We start from the raw sequence: 13,997 nt of genomic DNA, 5'->3' as shown, positions 1-13,997 counted from the left end.
TTTAAACTATGGTTATTGCATTTTTTCCTATCTATTTAAACAGCGTTGGACAGCTTTGACCTTAATCTTAGGTTTAGTTTGTAAACCACGATAAAATTACCTCTCTTGTTGGTCATGACCTGTCAGTTACCCTTACTTGACCCATACCCTTACTTGAGTTGCTTCCAGGTCATAATAGTAAATCCACAAATTACAAATAATGGTTCTTTATTAGCCTATATGGTTCAACCTGAGTTTATAAAGCATTCTATTCAGTTTTGCCAGGCTTTTAACACAAAGAGTGTGAATGGCTGCTCTGTGCTGCCTGCCCTGCGTGGGTTCAGTGAGAGACTTTCCTTTTTGTAGTATCAGGGCATGACCTTTCTATATTTATGATAGACAAGCATATTGGATTTTGCAAACCCTGTCCTGAAGTGTCATGTCAATTAGTGTTGCTTTTTTTTTAATTTGATGTGTGTTATTGTGATTTGTGCGCTGGGGCTGTTAGCTGAACAGACTGAGCTTCTGACAGCTCTGACCTCATTAGCACACATCGCCTATTTGTGTTGCCTCAAGTCATTGGAGGTCAGTACTGCTCTGTTAACCAGCTTTTGACTGACGGCGGATCTGCCTGCCAGAAAGGGAAACTGATCTCAGTGATAGTCTCTGCTTTGTTTTGATTCCTAGCGTTAGCATTAGCTTAGATAAAAATATATATATCTTTTTTTTCTGAACATTTTTACTCTTTAATTTCTCAAAATAGTAACATGGGTTGGAGTGAGTAATTCTCCAACAATAAAAGCAATGGTGAAAGTGTAAAATAGCAGCGACCCTGAATCCTACAATCTAATGTAATGTATGTATGAAATATAGTATATTGTCATATGAAGTGTAAACAAACCTATAAGAAGTTGGTTAACATATACACTTTTGGACAGTATTTGCAGGCCTACACATATACCCATCCCAAACCCTATCAATACATGCTGATATTATGATACAAAGACACACATGTATTTAAATAATTACAAATAATGAGATTACACATACAGATTTTTTTGTGTATACTGTATGTTGACAATGATAATACTGTAAAAAGTCCTCATGTATGTTATTAATGTGGGTTTTTATGCGTGTTGTAAACTAATTTAGTTATTTACTCAGTGAACATATATATTATATGACCATATGGCAATATCTTTATATAAGGCAATATATAGCCTATATCATATATATAATTTCTCTATGGAATGGCTTAAGGTCGTGTTTGCCAACTTTTAAGTGATGGAGATTTGTCCTATTAAGTAAAACATTTTTAAATATTGCATTTTATCCCAGCATCAGTGAGACTGGGTCAGAATCTAACTGCGTGTTAAAGATCTTTTCCATTTCCCCCAACGCAAAAACCAATACCTTTGCAGTCTGCTTGCTTGACCGCAGACAGTGTGTGAGGTCAAAAAGGTATATATTTTTATTTTTACATGCAAAACGTTTTAAGAAACATTTAAATGCAGTGTGGTAGAATGACCTTTACAGTTGCTCTGCAACATTACACCGAGATCAAACATGTTTAAACGATCATTTTCAAAATGATTTTAATAAAAGTAGACATTTCTATTTTAATACTTTAAAATAAAATAAATAAAAACGCATATCGTTTATTTTAAGGATGTTATTCTTTCTTTTTTTCTTTTTATTTATTTGAACAGTTTAACGGTTTAGAAACTTTTTTAAAAACATAACATTAAATATTGGTTTCGACAGTAGATAAAGCAGGCAACGACCTTCTCTCATCGTGTTTGTCCTGATGCCAGTAATGGTGAGCTCGTTCGCATGCAGAGGGATTATTTCATCATATCATGTCAGGCAGATCTAATACCCACCTCCTTAACACATCTTACCTGGTTAAACTGCCTTGGCGTCAGTGGGTGAGGAAACTGGGCTTATGTCTGACGCCAAGCTCATCCCCAGTGACTGTTGCATCGCCTGGACCTGGACAAGTCAAATCTAGGCCACGCAGGCTCGTCTAAATATTATTTATCACCAGTCAAGTAGCTTGCAAAAACAGTTTTTGATTAATAAGATATAAGTGTTTTTCTTTTTCCATATGAGCTCTGCGGCTTGGCTCAAAGAGAGAGGTCAAATCTGATTTATGTAATCAGTTGTATTCAGCCATTTAACTGGATTATCCAATGTTGACATTGTAATTTTCAAAATTACTGCGGAAACATTGCGCATGTTACAGACAGCGGCTCTTTAATTTACTGTTTCACGTGGATAAAAACCCGGAACGTTTCTTCATCATGTTGCCAACACTTACGCCGTCTTTTACAGCACAGAATAAACAGCACAAAAGCAATTAAGCCTAGCATGCATTGGAGGATATGCAGGTAAGGATTACATAAAAGCAGTTTTATGCTTCAGCTGCCTCTTCCAGGAAGCTGCAGCAAAAGCGCAATCAAGTGGGCAGCGTGGTCCTGATTGCAATCTCTGCCCATGCACTTTAACTTCAACCTCATGCGCAGATATTGAAGGATTATTTCTGAAACGAACGTATGAAAGCAACGTGCAGTGCGCGAGCTCATCGCAAAACAGGTTTGGACATTTAAAAGTTAAACCGGATCAAATCGTGACTAATTAACTTTGCTCAGTGTTTTACTTTTAAGCATCTTTAATTAATAGTTATGCTTGGTTGTTTTGCACATTTTCTCCTTTAACGAAAGCATGTCGTTTCAAAGTCAAAGTTAAAATCTTTGCAAAAATTGAATGCAGTGCACCTCAGGCATCTAATGCAGTGTGTAGCAAAGTTTTAGCATGTTATGGTTTCACCATACCATGTACGGCAATGAAAGAAGTGAGTTGTTTGTATATAAAGGTTAGTATGTCCTATAAGGTCATAGTTCTCATCAAATGTCAGATAATCCTCATTTCATTCCTTTTGTGATGAAAACATGTTTGTGAATCTGTTGCTCTGCGTATTTTTTTATTTACATATCTGTATTTTTTTTTTTTATTCATATTTATTATTATTTACTACTATTATGGATTTCACGGATTTCCGAAATATTTTTGTGGTGGACAGATTTTTTCTTTTTTTTTCTTTCTTTTTTTTTTTTTTGTTTAAGCAAATCTGGTAGGTAGGTAGAAGTAATAAAATATTACATTCTGTAAAATGAATATCTCTGACAAAGCATGAAATATCCAGAAACAGATAAACCTCTGGATTCCATATTACATAAACATCCACCACTGTTCTTTGATATTATGAGCCTTAATCCAGTCCTGGCATTTCCTGTTCAACCGCACCTCTGAGTAAAAAGTGAATTTCCTTTTTTCCCCATATTTCCAACCTTTATCCTCTAGTAGGAGGCATCTTTGTCACCTGTTCATAGGAAATGGCTTTAGGGGAAAAATCCTAAACTGTATTGTATTGTATTGTTTAAAGAAGATCCTGTTGTCAGTTACCTACATTTTCTTCTTTGGAACGTACTTAGCAGTTCATGCTGCTTTTGTTCAGGAGTGAATGAACATTAAAGTGCTATCAAACTCCCAAATTACAAAAGCACGACTTTCAAAGAACAATGCAGCCATGCAACTTGGAAATTTGGAAATATAATTCCAAGTTTGCCAAGTTTCAACACTTTATTTTTATCTTTACACCTATTGAAGTTGCTTATCAGCATGCATATTACTAAAATATTAGCCATTTATTAGTAGTAATTAAGCACACATTAATGCCTTATTCTACATAACCTACCTACATCCCTAATCCTAATCAATACCTAAACCTAACAGACTACCTCACTAAATAACATAATAAGCAGCACATTAATAGTTAAAGTTGTAGCAACAGTTAAAGTGTTACCTCTTCTTAAATACTCTTAGTAAAAATACTCTTCAAGTACTTATACTATCTCAATCATGGTAACTTTTTTTCATCAGATATAGGCTATATTTTGTGAGCAAAAAAATTAATTGGTATGAGCAAGGCTGAAAGCCAGATTAAATGTGAATTGTTATGCTAACATATTCCTATAATAATACAATTATTATAAAACGAAATCTTATCGTGATATGAAAACCAAATGTATCTTTACTTTTGAATGACATTGTTGTCTCCTTTTGATAGACAGGCACATACATTTTTAACTTAATTCATAGAGCTGAATAGATTATATTGATGTTGCAATTAATGTTTAGTATGTTATAATTAACTTTGTTATCTGATGAATTTTAGTCTGGCTTTGGGAGAAGAAAACAAAATCTTTCAATCAAATTTGTTTCGTAACACTTTAAGCACCAATTTGTTTGTTAGCATTCATATTACTAGCATATTGGTTGTTTATTACTACTTATAAAGCACAAACATAAACAACAGCAAATATCTAAGCGTTTTAATATGAATGTGATGCTAATCTCTTTATTCTCCTCTGATAGTTTGTAAACTTTCGAATAGTAAATGTTGAATTCAAATGTATAGCATAGAGTCCATTTATGATGGCATCTGTCAGCCCCTATACATATTTCCTACAGCTGTTTCCCTATATGTATGAAATATCCTGAATCAATCATCCAGCTGTCACATAGGATTTGCTTTTTGCACAAACACACACACACACACATATATATATAAACTGTGTGTGTGCGATGTAACAGTTCTTGCAATGCGCAAACAGACGTTAGAGCTTCTTCACAGCGTCAAAGACGTTACAGATCTCGTCCTTATCTTTCTTGACTGTACATCGTTGTTCAAAAATCAGTTGCTCTTCATTGAAAGCAAAGTCTTGAAAACTGGGGAGACGCTGGCAAACAGCCCTGGCGTCAGATTGAAGAGTAATCTGATTGATAATCTGTTTTATTGCTATGCTCACGAAAATAAGCTCACGGGTTTGATGGGCGCACAAAACCAAGGTCTCACATGTAATTTGCCCTTGAAATGATAACAGGGAAGGGCAGGGGAGGGAATGGTGTGGGACGGGAGGGGACCGTAGGCTAGGTTAGAAGCGAAACATAAGAGCCTGATAGCATTAGAGCTAGACATGAAGTAGAACAGCTGTCATTTGTTGAAAGCTCTGCGCTCGTCCAGTTAGTCTGTCAAGGAGAAGAAAGGAAAACCCAAATAACCCTGAAGATACCAGTTGCAGAAAGTTTGGATGTCTGGAAGCAAGGACCTCGAAGCCAGGATTGCTTGTCTCCTCGTGCCTCCCGGAGCACTATGGGTATACAGCCTGCTCAGAGAGCATCCCTGGCTCTCACGCTCAACTTCGCGGCGTTCGCCCTGGCACGTCTCGGCCGTCACAATCAGCTACCGGTGTGAGGAACCAGGAAGGTGGTGAAGCCTTTCTGCATGGGGCGGTCAAAGAGTCAAAGCAGACGTGCTGCATCCGCTTTAACAGCACCAACATCAACGACACGCGCCTGGTGCAGTACATTTACGAGACCGGAGAGGAGAAGTTCTCGCGAGGAAGTTCCACGCAGGAATCTGGTTCTCCTGCGAGCAAACCGTGGACTTGATAGGTAAGACAGCATCACTGGATCTTTTGTCATGATTGGACTGCCTGCACAAGAGGGTAGTAGTTAGGAGAATATAGTAAGAGAATTTTCCACTACTAAAAGTGAAAGCATGTTTAGACTGTTTCTTCCCCAAATACTCAGCAGTACTAGAACATTTGGAGTAGTTCATTTTTCAGCTGAGAAATAAATGTGTGTTTGTTTTCATCAGTTAATGAGCTTATGTAGATTGTTAACCCAAAATTAAAATTTTATCAGCGTTTACTCACCCTCGGTTGGTTCTCTAAATCTGTATGTATATTTTTTCTTGTTGAACACAAAAAGAAGATATTTTGAAGAATGTTGGTAAGCAAACCGTCAGTTTATCACTGTTTCCTTCTATAGTAACAAAAAACGCGTGTATGGAAGTCTGAGAACTGTTTGGTTTCCCACACAGCATATCGTATTTTTGTAAGAATGTATTTTTGGGGTGAACGATTCTTTATCACGGAGCCCCCACATGACATGCAAGGAAAAAAACAGAAACGAATTAGTAAATAAAACATAGTAGTGAATCACGCACACAAAGTAGCCTACTATGTTTTCTTACATGTCATGTGCAGGACTTGTTGCAGGGCAGTGTTGTGAAGAGGCACTTTAACCGACTGCACACCTTAATTTTTAATATAGCATGAAATAAACACGAATGAACATCGGAAGGTAATGCATATTAACTGGCGGAAAGATGTCAGTACACCATTTTTCAAGTTCAAGTCCGTCCTGATCTGTTTGTCATTGTGATTGGACAGATCGCCTGTCAATCAAGGTCCCGGTCCTCAGACTTTAGAGCTGCATTAGTTAATATAAAATAACAACGAATAACACTCCTTTTTGGATTGATTAATGCTAATACATCTGTGTTTTTGGTAATACATCACAATAAATGTTTAAAATGACGTAACAATAAATAATGTTTTCATGGTACTGTTATTATTCTTGGTTTATGGTAATCTCTGCATGTACTTCAATCTAACACATGTATGTAACCCTTCAGGTTCTCTGGAAAAGGAACAAGATGTTGTTTTTAGACTGTAGATGACACTATGAGGACTAGTCCAGGTGTAACACCCGTCTGAAGCCCATATGAATTCCCTCAAGGAAAAAAGCAATAATAAACTATGCCGTATCAGGAACTTATTCAGTGAACTAAAGTCATGTTTCCTTTCACATGTTCACACTATAGGAACCTCTTACAGATGATAAACTTAAATTATGCAGCTCTTAGATGAGAGAAAACATTAGGAGTGTTAAAACCACAAACAACCAACATGAGGAGTCAGAAAACCGTTCAGGGGGCTCACTTCAACACTTTCAACCACAAGACCTAGTGAGTAGGGGCCCTTCTAAAACAGTTCCCAGAACAGAACACGGACATGCCAGAAGAGTATCAAACATCTTGTCCATTAAATTGGAGGCAAAACACTCCTAAAGAACTCTAGCACTGAACCAGCATGGCGATTCCCACACCAAGAGTCAAATAGCTCCCATCTGAGAGCCCTTGTATCAAAAATGGTCACCGTCAGCCCAGGTGAAAGACCAATGCCAACTTCGCTATCTTCATCTATTTTGGGTACAATAGGCAGTGCCCACTGATCCAGACTTTGATGGTTTGGAAGAATTGGTAGACCACATTTCTAGCCAACTAGCGAAGATTTTAACTCTGAAGACTCTGAAAGCCCCTCTGAAACAGAAGAATCTTCAAATCAGACTTACATTGACATCCTGTCCTGTTCCTGAAATCATTCAGAGAGACAGGTACTAAATGACTGAACATGAGCAGGTGAGAACCATGTCTGTGTCGAGCTTAAGGCTAATGCTGCTCCTAAAACATGGTCCGCTGACACCAATTCCCAGAATGTGCTACCGTTAGCCAATGGAGAAGAAAGGTCAGCACACAAAATACCATGAATAGAGCCAATGGATTCATGCACTTTTGTAATTAAACGGGCTGAAAAGGAAGCAGGAAGAATTTGTAGGAGCTTTAAAACAAACCTTTAGAAACCTCTCTGATTGATCTGAATATGAAAGTAAACACCCCACTGCCTAATTTTCATTGTGATGTGCTCCTTCATCAGCATCCTTTCTTAAACTCAACTCCTCTCTCTCTGTGGGGTTCAGACCACGTCCACAGCAGCGTTTGTTTACATATGATGAGAATAAAACATGAATTAACATGTCGAACATTAGCATTTACTAAAACACACAAATACTAAATGCTATTTTCATTCAACTGCATTAAAACCCTGGTCAGACCAACAAAATCACCCTGAATGTTGTCCTAACTAGTCAAACTTAGTTGTCCGTTAAGGCTTTGTGAGATCCTAACACGCATTGCAGCATGAATAAATCATGCATGTTACTGTTATGGGATTATCATTTTGCTGTTTACTAATTTCATTTAGACTTTTTTTGGTGTTTTTATCATTGTCAGTGAAGTTAATTGGTGTATTTTGATGTAGAGAGCTGATCTTTTTTAAAAGGTGTTGGTTGTCACCGCTCTTGCCTGTTAGCGTGTCTGGTTTTGAGGCCTAGACTATGTCTTTTCTCTGGATATCTTAGTCTTGTGAGTTGTCCTGCAAACAAAGACAATGTTGACTGCTTCGATTAACCAATCCATTGAAGTTTGTCATCGTAAAAAACAAAAAAAAGACATCTTCCAAGGAACAAAAGTTTGTTACGTTAATGCTCAGGATAATAAAGTGAGTTAGCTGATCAAAAACAGACATGTAACTTGAATCAGTGGCTTGGGTTGAGTGAGCTCAAAAGCTGTGTGCAGCGGTAGTTTACCTTGAAATTTTAAGTTAATCTTTTCATTTTTTTACAGTGCATTGTTGTTCATCGTTATTGAATGTGAATCCCTTTTGTCTCCATGCAGTAGCAAGTGTTTATCAAAGCTTTCTCTGTTTTTAGGGTTTAATTGTAGGAGCTTTTTAGAGATCGCACCAGATCATGAAAGAGGTGGGTAAGTAACAAGTGTTACATGTTATTCATATGAACAAGAATCAATTGTAACATAGTAACCTTAACGAATGATCTGATATTACTGATTACTGTCTCTCTCTCTCTCCTCTCTCTCTCTCCCTCCCCTCTCTAGTCTCTCTCTCTCTCTCTCTCCCTCTCTCTCCTCTCTCTCTCTCTCTCTCTCTCTCTCTCTCTCTCTCTCCCTCTCTCTCTCTGCTCTCTCTCTCTCTCTCTCTCTCTGCTCTCTCTCTCTCTCTCTCTCTCTCTGCTCTCTCTCTCTCTCTCTCTCTCTCTCTCTCTCTCTCTCTCTACTGTCTCTCTCCACTCTCTCCTGTCTCTCTCTCTCTGTCTCTCTCTCTCTCTCTCTCTCTCTCTCTCTCTCTCTCTCTCTCTCTCTCTCTCTCTCTCTCTGTCTCTCTCTTGAACTCAGGAGTGCTCTGGCTGTGTACTCGTGGCTGAGTGTCTGTACATTGGTCTGCTGTTCATCGGAGGAGCTCTGATGTGTGATAGAGATGTGTCCTGTTTTAACTTGATAAACAGACTCAAGCTCAATGCCCTCGCTGCACTGTGCACCGCTCTCTCAGGTAAAATGATGAACTATTAAGGGACTTAGTTCGATGGCGTTGAGCTCTGAACTGTGTAAAGAGCCACCAGTGTATATAATATAGGGTTTATTATTTTAAAACATCCCTGGTGGTGAGTAAATGAAGACAAAATATCATGTTTATAGGAACTGTGACTTTTAATGCACTGAAATAAAACAGAAAATTTCTTGAAAACTCAGTACATTAGGCCCTATATCTATGAAAATTATTTAGCATTACTCTGAAAATAATTTCCTATAATTACAGCACCTAACTTTAAGTAAAATTGAACTTAAATTGATGCAAAAACAGTAATAAATTGCTGCAACAAATATTTATCCATTTATCCAGCATTCACATACAGACAGAGGAACTTTTGGTAGTCCTCTGAATGCTCATTACAGAAAAAACCTGCCTCGTTCAACTCCCGCCAGTCAGCCCCAGCTGTGAAACAGAGATGAGATATTATACAGCACAACCACCACTCCATATGTTCCCAACACTTTACAGAGAGCAGTGATGGTCAGAGATGCCACGGAGATCAAAGCGAGCGGTGTCACACATAGACCTGAAGGCAAGATGCAAAAGCCAGCTTTGTTCTGCACTCAGTTTTGATTTATTTATTGTGCATTTAAATAAAAACATTTCAGAGCTCCTTAAACAAAAACAGGCTAACGTTGACAAATGGACCAATTCTCACAGATAATTAGATGCATTGTTATCGCTTATTATTATATTGTCTGTTTACTAGCACCTATAAAGCACATATTCTACGTCTCTAACCCTACCCAATACCTAAACTTAACAACCACCTTCACTAAATATTAATATTAAGTAGCTAATGAAGGCAAAAATGTATGTAGTGAGACCCTAATATAAAGTGTGATCACTGTATAAATCACTCTATTTTTTTTTGTATATGCTCAAAACAAATTTAAACTAAAATGGTTTGCTAATTTAAGCATAAATATTCTCTTTGGGAAAAAAAAAATGCTTGGCTAAAGCAAATACTTTTTACCAAAACACAATAAAAAAAGGAAAAATGACCAAAGAGAAGGATGTTTTGCGAGGCGTTAGAGGTTGTTCTGGACAGGGAAGCTGTGCTGTCGAATGAGCGCTCTGTCCCAACAGCGTGGGGATTTGGTGGTTTGTGCTGTAATCGGATTGGTGTGGGGTTAGTGGTTTTGGTACGTGACATGTGCCAGCGGAGACCATCCTCCCTCCCCTATATTTGCACTAATCCCGATGATTGTGATGCTCACCAACACACTCGATGCACAGCAGCACCTGCATGTGAGGCATATGTGCGTATTAGCATCTCTGTGGGAACTCTAATAATCATTTTGAGTTTTTAGCCAAAGTATAAATTGTTGTTTCATTTAATGTGTAGTAGGTTTAAACCTATAATCAAATAAAAGCATTAAAAAGCACTAAGGAGTTAGTCCCTGCTTCTCAGTTGCTTTTGACACTGGACCAGAGTTTATTTTTTGTATACTCATTGGCTTGAAACTATCCGACTACCTTGAGGATAAAGGCAATAACGACCGCTCGTTTTCTGTGCCTAGGCCTTTTCGGGATGGTTGCTCATATGATGTTCACCACAGCTTTCCCAGCTGGCTGTCCAGATGGGGTCAGAAGACTGGAGACCCAAGACAGTGGGACTACAGCTGGTCCTATCTGTGAGTCTCACAGGACTTTTAATGCATGGTGAGAATGGTTGATATGGTAACTTATTATCTGTTATCCTCTACTTCTTTCTGTCAGTCTGGCGTGGGGCTCGTTTGGCACCTGCATGGGACTCAGCAGTCACGGCTCTGAACCATTACACCAAAACCATCATCGAGTTTTAAGTTCAAGAGGAGGACCATTGAGAAGAAACTGCGCATCGAGCAGAAGATCCTGAAGCTGGGCGTGCCAGAAGACTTGTGGTACATCACTTCATTGCAGGAGCAAAGCAGACCAACGCTGCCCTGTGATGTGAGCAACTGAATAATCCTGCTTCAACCCCACCATACTGGACAACTAGGACAGAGTACTGCTGAAAATACACAGAGAGGGCGCAGGTCCTCCTAGCATGACCATTTTTGTCACATTTATGTTGTATAACTTATATGGCTTTTGAGCAAGATATGGACTGAACCAGCAAGACTTACTGTGTTTGTTGTGAACCTCGTTCCTTATGCTGATAGCTGATATTTACAAAGGAGAGCTCTGAGTTTAAGAAAAGCCATTTTTAGAAAAGAAAAACTTTGGTGAAATCTTATTATAGGCTACTTTGTTTGATTAAAAAAAAGCGGTAGCCAACTCGCGATCACTCGCGTGGCATTACAGACAGAGAAATTAAGCTGAATTTATTAAATGAAAAAGTGTTTCATAAACAGACACGGTTGTTTTAAAACGGAAGTAACTCAGCACGAGCAAATAACGCTGGAAGGCAAGGTCAAACGTTTGCCTGCGTGTGAATCGTTTCTAATGATTTTGTCAGGCTCTATCTTCCACAGAGCAGGCAAGGACATATCTTCTGGATTATCGTTTCAGTACCTGGCTGTGCAGAGGACTCCCTGTAAAACACGCTCCAGTGCCACACAGTATTACAGACTTATGTCGTGCCAACCCAAATCTTGTAGATGCACTTGTTGTAGGATAGGTGAAAGTCACTCAATCTCGTGGGTTTTTGGGATGGATTCGTTCTCCCTTTGGCGGAAGAAGTTGTTTACGTTTTACTTTATATGTGTGACTCAAGCGTCGCTTCTTATTAAAGGAATAATTAACCTGACTGCTCTCTCTTGATCCGCCATTTTAACATCTACCTACAAGGAAGTTTAAAACAAAATAGCCACTTTACACAACCACTGATTCACTACTCCTTAGGTTTATTGTGTTATTGAACCGAACATATAATATTAGACAATAGTGCAAAGGGAAGTAATGATTAATACACTACCGCGTTGATTGGACATCACATTTCCTCTAATATAGGAAACTCGAGAGGGTTGTGAGTATATTAATATATATACATGATGTACCATCTGTGCGGCAGAGTTTTTTTACGGATTTGTGTGTTCTGAGCTCCGGGGACCATCATGATTTACATAAAGCTAAAAATACGCGGTGTGCCCATCGCGAAAGAAAACGAGAACAAGATATACCATGCACTTGATTTTTTTATTTGCAGAATTGCGGAACCAAGAAACGTAAGTACACGGTACTATATAAAAAGTACCGAAGTCACGCAATTCCACTGCTGGAACAAAAAAATAAAGGTGCCAGCTTCGAGGCCGTCGTTCCACCTGTGCGAAGCCGAGATGCTTTTCTTAGCGGACTCAGACCCACCAACCGCTTCACACGAAATCTGCGTCGTTCGTCCACCTGGACGACTTCCATCGAAAGCTGCCAATTTTAAAGCGTTTGTCCAGTTGTTCCTCAGTAGGGCTGTTCTGATACCGTAAATCTGTGGGCGGGTGGTCAGTGCCGACCAGGTAACGTACTTTTAAGGCACCAGGACATGCTCGACTTAGACACAGAGAGTGACTTCTCTCATTAAGAGCCTCAGCGGACGGAGACAAGAAGTCCAAGGCAGGGGGACGAGACAGAGGAGTCTGCAGAAAACGATGCTGTTCATCCAACACTAGTTTCACAAACAACCCAACATACAAAAATGCAAAATGCGTTGCCAATACAATGTGTGCGTATATGCTTATCATGCTATTTAATGACGTGTATAAATGCATGCTGCATATTTCAGAAAAATTGCTTATGATTATGTATATATGTATTCATAGTTAGAACATGTAAATATATGCATGTGAATATCATATTTTTATATATGCACATGTTAAATATACACAAGAACATGCACAACACTAAATATAGTTAATACAATATATTAGCGATATCTAACTTTATTATGTAAAGCTTTTAAAGATAAGCGACAACTGATTACTGAATTATAATTATATTATTTTACATGTCACTAACAAAAAATGACAATTATATGTACAAATAAAGACACTGTTTGCATATATATGTATATATATATATATATATATATATATATATATATATATATATATGTATATATATATATATATATAGATCTGGAGTAAACTAATTGTACCCCAAAAGCGTCTGAAAGCCTGCGTCAGAAGGATTTCTACCACCGTAATGTTATTTTAAGGATTCCAGTTTAATTCGATTGAAAATATAATAGCAGATATGAAAAATATAGCGTTGTATTGTCCAGTAATGCACGTAGAATGAATAAAATAAATAGGTCCTGGACGGTAATCGAAGTAAAACTTACCGATCACGTTAAGGTTTTGTTCCTTGGCCGAATACCACAGAGATGCATTTCACATCTTCACTCGTACAAAAACCTCCCGAGGTTTCAGAGACACAAGACTACTAGAATCAGACTCCCTTCAGTGCTGCTCAAATGCGCCCGATTAAGTGTCAGGATGTTGAAAATATCCGTCATAATCAAGCAGGTTTCGTGTTTTTCCAGCAAGCTTGGGTTACAAGATAAACTGCTGGTTGTCATCTTTTGACCAGATGATGTGTTCATCAATTATTATTGTTTATTTGCAGATGAGCTTTCCATTTGCAAAAATAATCTGTTTGAAGACAAAAGCAAAAGTTAGTTAGTTGACAATCACTTACCATGGTGTTGGCTAACCCAATGGCGAAACTCTGAAATTAAAGTTGGGGCTTTTTCTGGAGCTTTTTGTCGGTTTGTAGATCACTGATCATGTTATGCTTTGTTTAAAAATAAAGCAGCTTGGTGTTCATTAAGCATATTCTTATGAAGACAGAAAGGTTTGTGAAGAGTTTCCTTTAGTATCTGTCATCCAGTGAATCATGTAATTAGGATTCTGATTAAACTTTGATTGACTACAGCAGGACTCTCACAGTCAACATACATAA

At 38.1% G+C, this 13,997-nt stretch overlaps 1 pseudogene; it reads left to right on the top strand.

Annotated features, from left to right (window-relative positions):
• The first annotated feature begins 5,194 nt into the window (after positions 1–5,194).
• Positions 5,195–11,063, top strand: LOC122341382 (annotated as a pseudogene).
• Positions 11,064–13,997: the final 2,934 nt, after the last annotated feature.

This window comes from Puntigrus tetrazona, chromosome 3 (genome assembly GCF_018831695.1).
Source record: "Puntigrus tetrazona isolate hp1 chromosome 3, ASM1883169v1, whole genome shotgun sequence".
In the NCBI taxonomy this organism is placed as follows: Eukaryota; Metazoa; Chordata; class Actinopteri; order Cypriniformes; family Cyprinidae; genus Puntigrus; species Puntigrus tetrazona.
Note: the sequence above shows the minus strand (reverse complement) of the source record. Positions and strands in the feature narration are given on the sequence as shown.